This window comes from Periplaneta americana, chromosome 8 (assembly GCF_040183065.1).
Source record: "Periplaneta americana isolate PAMFEO1 chromosome 8, P.americana_PAMFEO1_priV1, whole genome shotgun sequence".
In the NCBI taxonomy this organism is placed as follows: Eukaryota; Metazoa; Arthropoda; class Insecta; order Blattodea; family Blattidae; genus Periplaneta; species Periplaneta americana.
Genome location: NC_091124.1, coordinates 50732125 through 50747076, shown reverse-complemented (window position 1 = coordinate 50747076; position 14952 = coordinate 50732125). Strand labels below are relative to the sequence as shown.

The 14952-nt window shown below is 36.6% G+C and overlaps 1 protein-coding gene across 2 annotated transcripts in view; it reads right to left on the bottom strand.

The window, feature by feature from the left end:
- Window positions 1–14952, bottom strand: part of Gdap2 (ganglioside induced differentiation associated protein 2) — a 407655-nt gene that overhangs the window by 211722 nt on the left and 180981 nt on the right. Inside the window, exon 1 of one of the 2 annotated variants that reach the window (XM_069832880.1) lies at window positions 13482–13651. The exons of the other annotated variant lie outside the window; for it this stretch is intronic. The gene's annotated coding sequence lies outside the window, so the exon portion shown is untranslated. Of the gene's footprint in view, window positions 1–13481; window positions 13652–14952 lie in introns of those variants that run through there. 2 annotated transcript variants of the gene reach the window in all.

Genomic DNA, 14952 nt, shown 5'->3' with positions numbered 1-14952 from the left:
TTATAAGACTTTTTTTTTTTTTTTTTTGGTCAGAATGTCTTCGGAAATAGTTCCGTAAGTGAAGTTAATCCTTGTGAATCACGCTGTATATGAAATAAAAATGTGGCCAGTAGAGAGGGCGGCAATGAACCTCCGGGTTCCTTAAAATCCATTTGTAAGTAAGTAAGAATTAATAACTTCCAAAAATTGCATTGTTAATCGATTCTAAATTTGCGATTCAACTAATAACATCAAACGAAGTTCTTATTAAATAAAAACGAAACAAACAAATGAAAAAGAAATACGAAACCAATTAAGATATTAACAGCTCTGAACAAAACAAAATTTCATGAATATCATACTGTACTATATTCGTGAATGATTACGTAGAATTCTTGGAAAAATACAATTCCCTACACCAAAGAAGTAGGCTACACAGGTTTTATAGCATGCAATAAAACTGTTTTTATCAGAGTACAAAAAAATCAGATAACAAAGCTTGGAAGAATAAAGAGATAACTAAAAAAATCACCATTCAATGACGAAGACAGAAAGCTGTAACTATTTTTAACTGAACATAGAAACTAACCTTTTTTTTTCTTTTTACAATTCTTTGAAAAACAAAAGACAGTTAAGAGACAATGAGCTGATATATCGATAATAGAGAAAGAATGGAATGAAAGCAATCAGAAAATCTGAGCCGCCACAGATTTCAACATTATGCATTTCACATTATCTGCCAGAGATCTAAAACCGATCTCTTTGATAAAAGTTGTCGGCTCATACAATTCAGGGGGTCGTAGATGGAATTTGATATTGTAGTAGAATTGTCTCGCTGACAGCTTCTTTTCCATTCTTAAACCAAAATTGTCTCGTCTTTACATATAGTGCGTTCAGCTCAGGTCTGGGCCGATAAAGCTCATTCATGCGCGGAGATCGGCGTAGACAACGGCAATTCAATCTGTAATGTGAGGGAATCTCTCCCCCTTTAAATTCCCTACACACGTCTAGAAATAAGTCGGTTTTCACATAAATGTCATACCTAAAAAACTCTTTGTTCTAACATGAACTTCATGGCTGGAATTTCAATGGTCTAATAATATAATTTAAGGATTTGCGCTGTTGAGTTTTAAAACTTCCGCAATTTTTACATAATTTCAATTAAATTTTAACCATTAATTCCTTTTAATTAAGATTTAGATGCTGAAATTTTAAGATTTTTTTTTTTCGTTTGTAAGTTTGACCTATTTAATCAGAAAGATGGATTCTTACACTCTAGAAAAATCAGACTTAAGCTAAAAGATAAATTCAAAAAATGGTGCGACATTTCAAATGAAGGAAAAGGCATTGCTATTTTTTAAGACCATCCGCATCTACTAAGTCACAGCACGAGACTGACCTGTAGAGTATGAGAGATGCCATATGATCGGTAATATTACTGCTGTATGTGCCGGTAGAACCATGGATAACAACCGTTGTCGGCATTGCCATGACGAGATTGAAACCCTTCCCCACGTCTTTGGTTCCAGCCCTCATGGTGAGATTCTCCGTAATACCAGACATCACAAGATTAGGTCAACTATCGCACGGCTCTACGGTGTACGAAGAAGTTCATGGTTTATCAGAGAATGACAGTTCCCGTAAGATCAACATGCTTGCATTCAATTACCGACAACAAGGATACAGTATTGATCCTACGATCAGATTCGAATCCTACATGAATCAGCCTGAAGACGTCCACTCTGAAAAAAGAGCTATATACGAACTAACTATTCCTTATTATATCCGGGAATACCAACTTAATTCAATTCTAGTTATCGGATTGTGGTCAGTTCAAGAGGAACGATAACCAAGCAGTTTGTGACCTTCTGTAAAAACTTCAATATTGACAAGTCAGTGATGAAGAGCATTTCTCTCCTTGCAATGAAATACTCCATTTACATCCTACGGAATCGTTTGTACAAAGTCTAAAAGATTATATTGATTTCATGGCCGACTGGCCTGCGTTATACATAGCCTACTTTTCTCTTCTTTTTATATTTTCTATTCTTTCTTTGTAACTTTGTTTGCAAAGGTGGCCTTCTATTGGGGGAAGTAAAATAAATAAATAAAATGTAAGAAAAATGTATATGTAACCAATAAATCGTATTACACAAGGAAAAATATAGATTTTTTTTTTTTTTTTTAAAGTTTCGTGAGTTAACATATAGCTGAATAATTGAACTTTGGATTTGTGTATTTTTTAGTTATCATTTGTGGTTCGGAATGAAAATGTATTGTTGTAGAATTATCTGAATTGATTTCTTAAGGTCATGCATAAAAATAATAAATAAATAAATTTAGCTTCCCTTATGAAAAGGTTGCCAGATTTGACAAAGCGTATTACATGTAATTTGGAAACACACCTGAAAGATAAAATGATATACATTTGAAACGGTTAGGGAATCGAATATACAAAATGTCAGACAAATTTACACCTAAGTAGCGTTTGTGCTCATTTACAGTTAAGAAAGGGGGAAAAAAAATATCAGATATACCGCGAGAAAAATAATAGTAGCTACAGATTTATTGGGATTGATATCTAAACCAATCAACACCCATCGGTTAAGATAACTTGAAATTTCCATTATCACTCCCATACAAATGATTTCTCAATATCTAAACCGATCCTTTGAGGGCACTAATCGCTATTTCCTTCACAATGCAATATTTAGGTCACCTACAATTCGAATAATGAAATGAAACTTTGTATAAATATTTCTCACAGACCAAATAATTTCTGATAGGGAAATTGAAAAATGAAGGAAACTCAGTAGCGCTTACCCACACGCACTGAAATTATATTTGAAAGAATTAAGGCTAAATGTAACCACATGTTGTGACCTTGAAGAGATATATCACACTGCACAATGCACGACACGTCTTGAGTTTTAAAAGCTCATCATACTGCACACTACATGAACGCACATTATGTAGTCTTGAGATGGCGTGTCATCAGCCGACTGTAATTCGGCCCGCTCTCTCGGCCCAGACTCGAAGCGAACATATGTACCTTTTAACTGGGAGTCCCATAAAGCTGCTGATTGATGGTTAATGTTATCCCAAGTGTACTTTGTCTTCGTTTCTCCTTATTTTTCTCCTTCGAGCATACAGAGGTTACTCTTAGGATGTTGCAATTCTTTGTGCGAAAATTACATGTAAATACGATTCACAGAATATAAGAATTTAATGGTAATTATAATGAAACATGTGTGACAGATTACTTACAAAGACCAACAAATTCAGTGTTTCCTTAAATCGTTACAATCACCATTAGGTAGAAGTTTGTCGCATTCTGAAATCACATTTCTACCACTGTTAGTTCACGTTACACGTCTACAAATGTGTGAGTGCTGAACACTTTCTCCGGGTCTTCGTGACAGTGAAATACAAGACATCGCAAATTCTTCAACCGGTTGACTGTTACTGAGTACATCATCATTCACCACTGACGGCGACGTCAAACTCTTTTCTTTCTAATGGTACATAAAACTAAATTAAATGAAAAATTCATCACAGTTCGGCCCTCAGAGTCTGAATAATGCTTAACGTTGCAAGGGCGTTCCGGAATTAAATATGTTTTAGTGTTGTACGTTGTTAATAATGCATGTGGGAAAACAAACACTTGTAACACTGCGGATGGCATATTCTCCTGGAAATTATCTTTTATCTATGTTTCTACTTGGTATATATTACTGTTCAAAATACATTGCGCACTTCTTGATTGAGTAATGAAAACTATGTCGAAATGAAGTGGGTACGAATGGGTGCACAATTTCTAATTTAATCACAGAACTTACCAATATCATTCATAAATGAGATTTCATAATCTTTTATCAACTAATACATACATACATAGATACATACATACGTACATACATACATACATACATACATACATACATAAATACATACATACATACGGTCGGCGTGGGTAGCGCGGTCGGTACGGCGTCTGAATGAGATGAAGATAATGCCGGTGAAATGAGTCCGGGGTCCAACACCGAAAGTTACCCAGCATTTGCTCATATTGGGTTTAGGGAAAACCTCGGAAAAAACCTCAACCAGGTAACTTGCCACAATCGGGAATCGAACCCGGGCCACCTGGTTTCGCGGCTAGACGCGCTAACCGTTACTTCACAGATGTGGACTCAAAATGTTCTAATTCTATTATATGATATTACATATGGTAATATGAATATAAAAAAACAATTCTCAAATAAATTTGCATTTCTAAGAAACATAAAACATAATGTTAATATCATTTTACTTGAGATTGCACGCTTGATCTCAAACATATGAAGAGAAAATTCCTAGCCTTTTGATAAGGGCCTAGTAATTAAGCAATTATATTAGGACACAAACGGCAAACCGACGCTGTAAAACACCTCGACATTTCCCCTGTTAAAGTAAGTACAGTGCATATCCCTTTCAGTTCTTCAGTAAAAAATCTTGGCATTCACATGGATAATAATCTCAACTGGGACATGCAAATCACAGAAACCTGCAGAAAAGTATATTCTATTATCCATGTGCTAAAAAGGATAAATGTTCATCTCCCCTCTTGCTTAAAAAAGTCCCTTGTGCAGACACTTGCATTTCCCTATTTCGACTATGCGGACATTTTACTGACTGACCTCTCCAACGACAACAAAATGAAACTTCAACGTGCTCATAATTTGTGTGTACGTTTTGTAAGCAATGTTCGTAAATATGATCATATTACCCCATCCCTGGAAGCAATAGGTTGGCTTAAACTAGATAAGAAAAGAAATTTACATTCACTTCTCTTTCTCTTCGAAATCTTGAACTCTTCTATTCCTTCGTACCTGTCGTCTCGCTTCACTTACCTTTCTTCCCACCATAATCTGAACACACGCTCTCGTCATGAAACAATACTAACAATACCATCCCATCGCACCTCCTCATACTCATCTTCTTTCACAATAGCCCTACCAAGACTCTGGAATTCGCTACCTGCTAGCATCAGGGACTGTCGAAATAAAATTGAATTCAAACGAAAACTTACTAGGCACTTGGTCAGTAATTGATTACTTGTAAATAGTTTCTTTAATCTATCACAAAATATTTCAATATTCAGTAATTTCATCTCTATAAATTTTTTTATTCTAGATTTAATTTGTAATTCAGTAAATATAAAATATTCGTTGTTTCTCTATGATAAATTATCTAGCTTTAATTATTCAGATAATCTTTTCGTACTTTGATTTTATTCTAATTGTAAATTTAATACTAATTGTAATGTTATTTGTAATTGTAATTGTAAATCTAATACAATTGTAATTTTATTGTTGATATTGTAGTTGGAATCTCCTGGTAGAGGGGCAGAGAAGGCCTGACGGCCTTATCTCTACCAGGTTAAATAAATAAATATTACTACTAAATACTAATTAAATAAAGACTGGAGAACGGATTATTATACACTGAAAGAAATGTTGTTTCAAATAGGTTACTTGATTGTTTATACATATATAACAGTTGCCAAAGTAGATGAAAGTTCAGTCAGGTATAAACAACTGTGGCGATTCAAAGTTGCTTGACTTTCGGGACTTCGGGAGTGATCAATCTCGATGTCTCGAAACGTTCTCAAGCAGTCTTTACGTCAACGACGCGACATATACAACACTGTCGTGCGGGTTTTCGGCTTTGTGGGCGCTGTTATTCTTGCTTTCTCGATCGTTGTTCATCTCTAGTTCCAAGTTTAATTTTCATTTATCTCCCAACTCATTTTCATGACTTATCTCTCTTTAACAAAACAACAAAGGATTATAAACTATAATGTCATTTGGAACATGATGAAGAAACTCAATTGTTGCGAAACACGCAAAACTCAAGAGAAAGTGTAATCTTCATGACAGCGATTTTGAGATATGTATGAGCGAGACATTTATTACAAAGCTTTCGTAATAGTCTCAGAATATAATTATATAGTAGTATCACAGTCTAGTATATAGTCACGAAGCTCAATAAGTAGTAAATATGCATCCATAGATAGTTGCTAACCACTAGGATCGCTAATATTGCCTCATTACAGACAATGCGACATAGTACCGGCACAGTCTATTGTTTCTAGCACCCTCACAACTCAAGCTTCGTGACTGTATATACTAGACTGTGGAAGTATGTTGTGCATTCGAGCCGTACTCGTACGACTATAATGAAAGAGTAAGTGCTAAATGTTTCGGTACACATCAAGGAGAGACAAACGACTGAACTGCGTCACAATTAACGTGTAGCCGCCGTTCTTGGGTAAATTCCACGCATGACTATGCGGAGATTACAATGTAAATAACTCACGTGTTCTAAATCCTTTTGAAGATAGAAGTAATACATGGCTTTCAGGCCACCGGAGTATTATATTGGCAGAAAGTTTGCCTACTGATCCAGGGCTGCGCTCGAGTATGTCCCATTCCCGCTTGAACTAATTGCGTGGATGGATATTTTTTTAAGGTTTTTCACAACTTGTATAGTCGATCAAATGTAACGTGAGGTATTAAATTACAACTTCAAAATTTCTCCCCCAGACCAGCCTCATGGGCTAAACGTCAGAGCTTCTGACTACAGTTCATGAGGTCCCAGGTTCGATTCCCGGTTAACACAGGAATTTGTCCTTAAAGGGGAATGTCCATGGCTTAGGTTTAAGACCTCACCTGGCACTTCATAATCATAATATCATCGGGGCAGCGTAACTCCGCCTTCCTGGCTCCCCAACCTCAGAAGTAGGCTAAGTTACAAATATGCCATTGCTAGGAGAGACCAGAAATGTCAAACGACAACCTGGTGACATTGAAGGGGGAAAAAACATTTCTCCCCCATTATTTGATCACCTACTAAAACTGAGTGATTTTCTAGCTGTTAGTTTCACTTCACCACTATCAACACTTTCTCGAATACACGCATGTTACAGAAATCACAATAGTTATTTTGTAACTGTTAGGTTGGCACAATTAAGGCTCATTCATAATGAAAATTAAACATAACGTAAGCGTTAACTTAAGAATGTAAACGTTACGGTAAAATCAAGAAGTCATACCATCATTCACGATGGGGACATAAACATAACAGCAAACATACTTGGTAACCATGGAAACATAACAACGACGCCATTTCCTCATATTCTGTCGTTAGTTATACTTCAGCGCTCCAGGATTGTGTTCTGTTTGCAAATCACGTAGGCATAAGCATGAAAGTTTAGAGTTTGCAACTTTCATGTTAACGTCTTACGATAATGTTTATGTCAGTGTTTATGTGAATCATTGTGAATGATCCCATTCGGTAGCCTGGGCGCAAACTTCTGTGTTTATGTTACGGTTATGTTTAATTTTCATTGTGAATGGGCCTTAAGAAATGATAATCGAGGGAAGAAAGCTACTCAACAACAAATTCGCCAATTTTATTCAGATGCCATGTTGTGTGTATGTTTTCTATGTGTACAAAAAGCAATGAAAAATAGTTAATAATAAGCAATAATAAGGAGAGGAACTGGCCACCCTACCCCATTATCTCCTGGCCTAGTTGCCTTATAAGTGGTGTCAAGTCGGTATCACTTGTGGGGTTCAGACCTGTCTTCGGACGGTTGACTAAAGAACAACAAGTAATAATAGCAATGAATGTAATGTAATGCAGTTTTAGTAAGAATAATAATATTTTAAGCCAAGAACATTTATTTCATAATATTAGTCCATTAGGTTTAAAAACGGTGGTGTTGAAATACCAGCCATCTTTGATTCCTGGTACCTGACCATATATTGTTTCGAGTATTAATGCGAATGTCAAGTAATCAAATTATCAATCATCGGTTTGATCGCGTCAACATTGTATTGTATGTGTATACACACACACATATAGGGTAAAGGTTGGTAATACTGTGATGAGCAATATCGTAATAGTTATTTTTTAGAATCAATTACACTTTTAGTGAGCGAGAGGAAGATCGGTTTTTTGCGCCAACGTATTAAGGGGATGATCGCGGACAAGTTTCTGCACAAAACCGGTCCTTCTCCCGCCCTGTAAAATTGTAATACATTTTAAAAAAGAACTATCGCAATATTATTCGTATCACAATATTACCAACCTTTACCATATAGACAGTAATAGGCCTTATAGTTGGAGCGCGCGGAACTATTCCCGGTTTCTTCTTCCAGACCTGGCAGCGTTTAGGCCTACAGAGGAAGGCATTTGATGACATCGTTCTTGCAGCTCTGAGAGGATCAATATTTCTACTCCGAAACCATCTCTACGGTCAACAGTGATCTTCAAATTAATTAGTACCTAATTATTTATTCAATCATTTCTTGTCATTGTTGTGTGACTCCTTTAAACTTAAACATATGTATTTTATTTATACTTTTAACTGCATATTGCTCAATATGCTCTGTCTTTGTGGCAGCCTGTTAATACAGGGAGCTGTTATCGTTTAGATAAATAAATAAAATAGAGAGGGGGGGGTTGTAATGGAAAATTAGGTTCACTTATTAATTAGGTTATTTGAACTATTATTATTAATTGTAATTAATGTGTGTAATTAAGTTACCTTTGCCATAATTAAGTTAGGCCTACCTCTGCAACCGGGTGTTTGCCCATTTGCAGTGTAAATAAATACGTATACCTACAACACCAATTTCATTGACGCTAAATAACCTAGTAGTTGGTACAGCATCGTTCAATAACTGATAAAAACATCTTCCAAATATTTAAGACATGTTCCTTTAATTACACTATGTAAGGTATGTAGTAATTACGAAAAAAATATTGCCGTTTTGGAATAAATAGACATTTTTTGTATTTATACAATAAGGCTCATTAATGTTTCAGTGAAAGTTAGTACACAGAATCAAACTGTTCAAATTATTTTCCTTCTACGTCCATATCTCGCTAAAGACGACTACGGACTAATTTTTATATAGTCATTCCTAAAAGTAGATCTTCTAACGCTGTGCAAGTGTGTTACAAATTAATTATTGTACGATAGTCTGCAGTTATTCACAGATTTCAAAAAGGCATATGACTCGGTTAGGAGAGAAGTATTATATGATATTCTTATTGAATTTGGTATTCCAAAGAAACTAGTTCGATTAATTAAAATGTGTCTCAGTGAAACATATCGCAGAGTCCGTATTGGCCAGTTTCTATCTGATGCTTCTCCAATTCACTGCGGGCTAAAGCAAGGAGATGCACTACCACCTTTACTTTTTAACTTCGCTATAGAATATGCCATTAGGAAAGTCCAGGATAACAGAGAGGGTTTGGAATTGAACGGATTACATCAGCTTCTTGTCTATGCTGATGGCGTGAATATGTTAGGAGAAAATCCAAAAACGATTAGGGAAAACACAGAAATTTTACTTGAAGCAAATAAAGCGATAGGTTTGGAAGTAAATCCCGAAAAGACAAAATATATGATTATGCCTCGTGACCAGAATATTGTACGAAATGGAAATATAAAAATTGGAGATTTATCCTTCGAAGAGGTTGAAAAATTCAAATATCTTGGAGCAACAGTAACAAATATAAATGACACTCGGGAGGAAAATAAATGCAGAATAAATATGGGAAATGCGTGTTATTATTCGGCTGAGCAGCTTTTGTCATCTAGTCTGTTGTAAAAAAATCTGAAAGTTAGAATTTATAAAACAGTTATATTACCGATTGTTCTGCATGGTTTTGAAACTTGGACTCTCACTTTGAGATAGGAACAGAGATTAAGAGTGTTTGAGAATGAGGTTCTTAGGAAAATATTTGGGGCTAAGAGGGATGAAGTTACAGGAGAATGGAGAAAGTTACACAACGTAGAACTTCACGCATTGTATTCTTCATCTTACATAATTAGGAACATTAAATCCAGACGTTTGAGATGGGCAAGGCATATAGCACGTATAGGTGAAACCACAAATGCATATAGAGTGTTAGTTGGGAGGCCGGAGGGAAAAAGACCTTTGGGGAGGCCGAGATGTAGATGGGAAGATAATATTAAAATGGATTTGAGGGAGATGGGATATGATGATAGAGACTGGATTAATCTTGCACTGGATAGGGACCGATGGCGGGCTTGTGTGAGGGCGGCAATGAACCTTCGATTTCCTTAAAAGCCATTTGTAAGTAAGTAAGTAAGTACGATAGCGTGCAAAAGGTACTTTTACCACTAGTGCGAAGAGTATTTTAACACTGATTTTTATCGGGATGATTTCTTTGCCAGTCACTAATCAAAAGAAGTCGTTTTAAGAAACAAATCTGATGCCGGGGATTGAACCCAGATCACTTCGATGGAAGACTAGCTCGTTAGCACTGAGCCACAGGCACGTCTGTGGCATCATCATTAAATAATGGATAATTATTTTAACATCATTCAACCTTCACTAGTAGTGACGACACTGCATGTATCTATTTTCTGGAGTTACAGAAACACAACTGACGTTGCAGCCTAGTTCTATTTCCACACGGGTTATTACGTCAACACACACGTCATTGTCCTTCAGTTTACGTAGCACATGACATTTTAATCCGCTAGCGTACTATTTATTACATGAGTATTGTGACGACGCGAGCCTTGTGTGCATGGTATCCATTTTTAATGCAGTTTCCGCTCCGAGGCTTTATTTCAGGCAGTCCACAACAAAATATGCTCGACGCACCGTTATGTCCAATAACGACTGCATTCACTCTCTCCGCTGAAAACCCGGATGCAAGTTGGAATTTACGGCATTAGGACAAGTTAGCTCAGGATAGTATTTCTTTTGACGACAGAAGAACGTCATTAGCCATTCATTGTGTCAATCTAAAAAATTCTCATTTCGTGGCTCCATAGCCCTGAAAGAGACTCGGTCTACATCCATGTCTCTATTTTTCCGATCTAATACCAGCTGAGTCCAACCAGATTTGATCCGTTACAGAAGTCATCGCTGATAAATCTCGCAACTTTACTATCTACATGATGGTCTCTTTAGAATGTGTGATGCAATTTTCATCTTCAGCAGCGGTTGAAAATCGTGTGCTAATTTCAAGTAGACTTATACAGAGTGATTCAAAACCTCTGCGACAAACTCTGAGAGATGATAGATCTAACAATAAGGAACCCTTTTTGTTAAACAACCTATGTCTTTTGACGCGTCGTTTCGAAGTTATCGTTGAAAATGTTTTTGCGCGGGGGTATGTCAATGTATGCGAATAGTCCACACCTGTGGAGTAACGGTCAGCGCGTCTGGCCGCGAAACCAGGTGGCCCGGGTACAAATCCCGGTCGGGACAAGTTACCTGGTTGAGGTTTTTTCCGGGGTTTTCCCTCAACCCAATACGAGCAAATGCTAGGTAACTTTCGGTGCTGGAACCCGGACTCATATAACCAGCATTATCACCTTCATTTCATTCAGACACTAAATAACCTAGATGTTGATACAGCGTCGTAAAATAACCCAATAAAATAAAATAAAAAAATGTATGCGAATGTGTAAATCCCTATTTGTTTGTCTGTTGAGATGTTTGTAAGAGACGAGAAGGGTTGTTGTTGTTTGTTTACGTTTAATGTTCAATACCTTTTTCTTTCAGTTCAGTGTAATCATCAATTGAGAATGGATGTCTACGCGGTCTCCCACAATGCGCCGGGGACGAAGAGACCCATCGTCACGAAGGCGCTTAAAGTCGAGCAAACATTGTGTGGCGAGGGTGATTTCTGTTTCGATACTGTTGTTGGTACATGTGGAGAGCTCTTCTTCCGTTTCCGCGAGCCTCCCCATAACACATTACCATGTCGGTTAATTCGGGAAAAGTGTAGACATCCATTCTCAATTGATGATTAGACTGAACTGAAAGGAAAAGGTATTGAACATTAAACGTAAACAAACAACAACCCTTCTCGTCTCTTACAAACATCTCAACAAACAAACAGGGGTGCACACATTCGCATACATTGACATACGCCCACGCAAAAACATTTTCGACGGTAGCTTCGAAACGAAGCGTCAAAAGATATAGGTTGTTTAACAAAAAAGGTTCCTTATTGTTAGATCTATCACCCCTCAGAGTTTGTCCCAGAGGTTTTGAATCACCCTGTATAAGTTATAAATTTAAACACAAAACACATAGAGTGAGCAAAGTTCTGTTACACCGCCATGGGGCATCCTTGTTGTTTGGCTGACGCGGTGGTAAAGACAGACGCTGTTACAACTAAAGCACACGTTAATTATTTTTGGGCGAAATAATTAGAGGTTTGTACGTTTATGTTGGCGCAGCCGCGGTGCGTTTTGCGGTGTAGCGAAGTTTTGTTCACATTGCACAAAAGATATAATAATAATAATAATAATAATAATAATAATAATAATAATAATAATAATAAATAATAATAGGCTTAAGCGTGTTTTAGTGTAAGCTAACAACTAATTAAGTAGATGGCCGATACAATACGTTCACCACATGCTTAATATATCAAATTTGCATTTTTTGGACTATGGTTTTTTTAAAATGACACTCGGGAGGAAATTAAACGCAGAATAAATATGGTAAATGCCTGTTATTATTCGGTTGAGAAGCTTTTGTCATCTAGTCTGCTGTCAAAAAATTTGAAAGTTAGAATTTATAAAACAGTAATATTACGTGTTGTTCTGTATGGTTGTGAAAATTGGACTCTCACTTTGAGAGAGGAACAGAGATTAAGGATGTTTGAGAATAAGGTTCTTAGGAAAATATTTGGGGTTAAGAGGGATGACGTTACAGGAGAATGGAGAAAGTTACACAACGCAGAACTGCACGCATTGTTTTCTTCACCTGACATAATTAGGAACATTAAATCCAGACGTTTGAGATGAGCAGGGCATGTAGCACGTATGGGGGAATCCAGAAATGCATACCGTATAGAGTATGGAAGACCAGAGGGAAAAAGACCTTTGGGGAGGTCGAGACGTAGATGGGAGGATATTATTAAAATGGGTTTGAGGGAGGTAGGATATGATTATAGAGACTGGATTAATCTTGCACAGGATAGGGACCAATAGCGGGCTTATGTGAGGGCGGCAATGAACCTGCGGGTTCCTTAAAAGCCATTTGTAAGTAAGTAAGTAAATATGGTTCTTTTAAAAAAACCTTTCAATTGCTTGTATGCATCTGAAGTCTGATTAGCGTAATATGTTATTAGCCAGCGATGTATTCAATGGAGGGAGAAAGGATCTGGCCACCCTACCTCATTATCTCCTGGCTTAGTTGCCTTTTGAGTGATACCTTATTGGTGTCATTTATGAAGTGCAAACCTGACTTCGGACACTTGACTGAACAATAATAACTAATCGTTTGGCCGCAACATTCGAGGATGAAGCAAAGAACACCACTTACCTCACTGATACTGCATACCGGATGATACACAAAATCTTTAAAACCTCACAAGACACAGACAGATCGCTGATGAAATAAAAATTAATCCGTAAACTATAGGAAGCTGGCTAATGAAGGAAACATTACCTTGAACCAACAAGAAGTGTACTTAGTCTCGAATGAGTTCTCAGCCATAGGAGTTATTCCGAAAATTTTGCACAGAAGACTGATTCTCCTTCAAGCACATCCAACCACAAAAAAACCGCCATTCTTTGAATGTCCATAGTCAAGGAACACAAGAGAGTTACAACAACAACTGCTATTTGTTCACTCAGCTTACACTACTGACGTGCGTATTTGATGTAACGACGCCTGCGTTCACGATCGCGCCAGCTGACAGTAACGAAGTCACGTGGCTTTATAACGAAGTTCTCATCACTCTGTGCATCCAGCAATTTTTCTTATGAATGTCATCTGAATCGCTTTCGTCCTCACTTTTAGTTACAGGTATTTGAAACAGAGTTTTCGTAGTTATATATCAGTAATGAAACAGCCTTCGCTTTATTGAATATAAGCTTTGTGTTTTCTCCAGCTGTTTTATTTTTGTAATCGATATATTGTTCCGGAATCTATACAGTTTATTTTCAAGTCGTACGTTTAATATTTTATCAGTAGTTGTTGGACAAAACATAAGCGCAGATTTGACTCTGGATATAACATACAGTCGTGGGTTCGAACAAGCCTTACAGCATGGATGGTTGTTCATGTCATTAATGAATTTTTGCTTCCTTTTGCATGATAGCTTACTCAGAAGACGTTTTCGCATACTTAACACTCTCAGAATTATCTTTGAAGGTAATAATGTGTAATATATGCATATTTACGCTGACTATTGCACTTTTACTACGTCATATTACTTTTGACCAATAAAATGGTACGAAAGGACTTCTTTCAACCAATCATGGCTGCTTATCGCACAATTTCATCGCGTCCCTAGCATTTGTTTAATTTTATCACTTCCCTAGCATTTGTTTGTTTTTATCACTACCCTAGCATTTGTTTCTTTGTTTGCCAACATTTCAAACTGCACTGGTCTGGACGTCAAAAAACAGAAAATTACAAACCACTCCAGTCGATGCACAGCAGTTTCAAGTATGACTCGCATTGGCATTCAAGAACAAGAATTAATAAAGATCACTGGTCATAGATATGCACCTTCACTGAAACCCTATTTACAAATAAATTAAGAGCACCTTTCGGAAATTCTGAATAAGTTGAGTAATACACCATGTACATCAACGAGTTCCACTTCTTTTACGCACACGTCTAATATAACATCAACTGAACCACCAACCACTAAAACATTCAAATTTGAAAATTGTACTTTCAACAAATGTTCCTTTTAAAATTATTCATGTTTATTTTTTATTTCATCATCCTTAATTAAAAGTTTTCTTGTTTATTTCATCATCCCTAATTAAAACTTCTCTAACACTTGTTTATATTATTTAGGTTATGTTATAGCTTCTGCTATATGATATTATGGATAGTAACGTATCAGAGATTGTTTAATATTAAGATTTATTGAAAATCATCTGTCAAGTGACGTTGATTACTG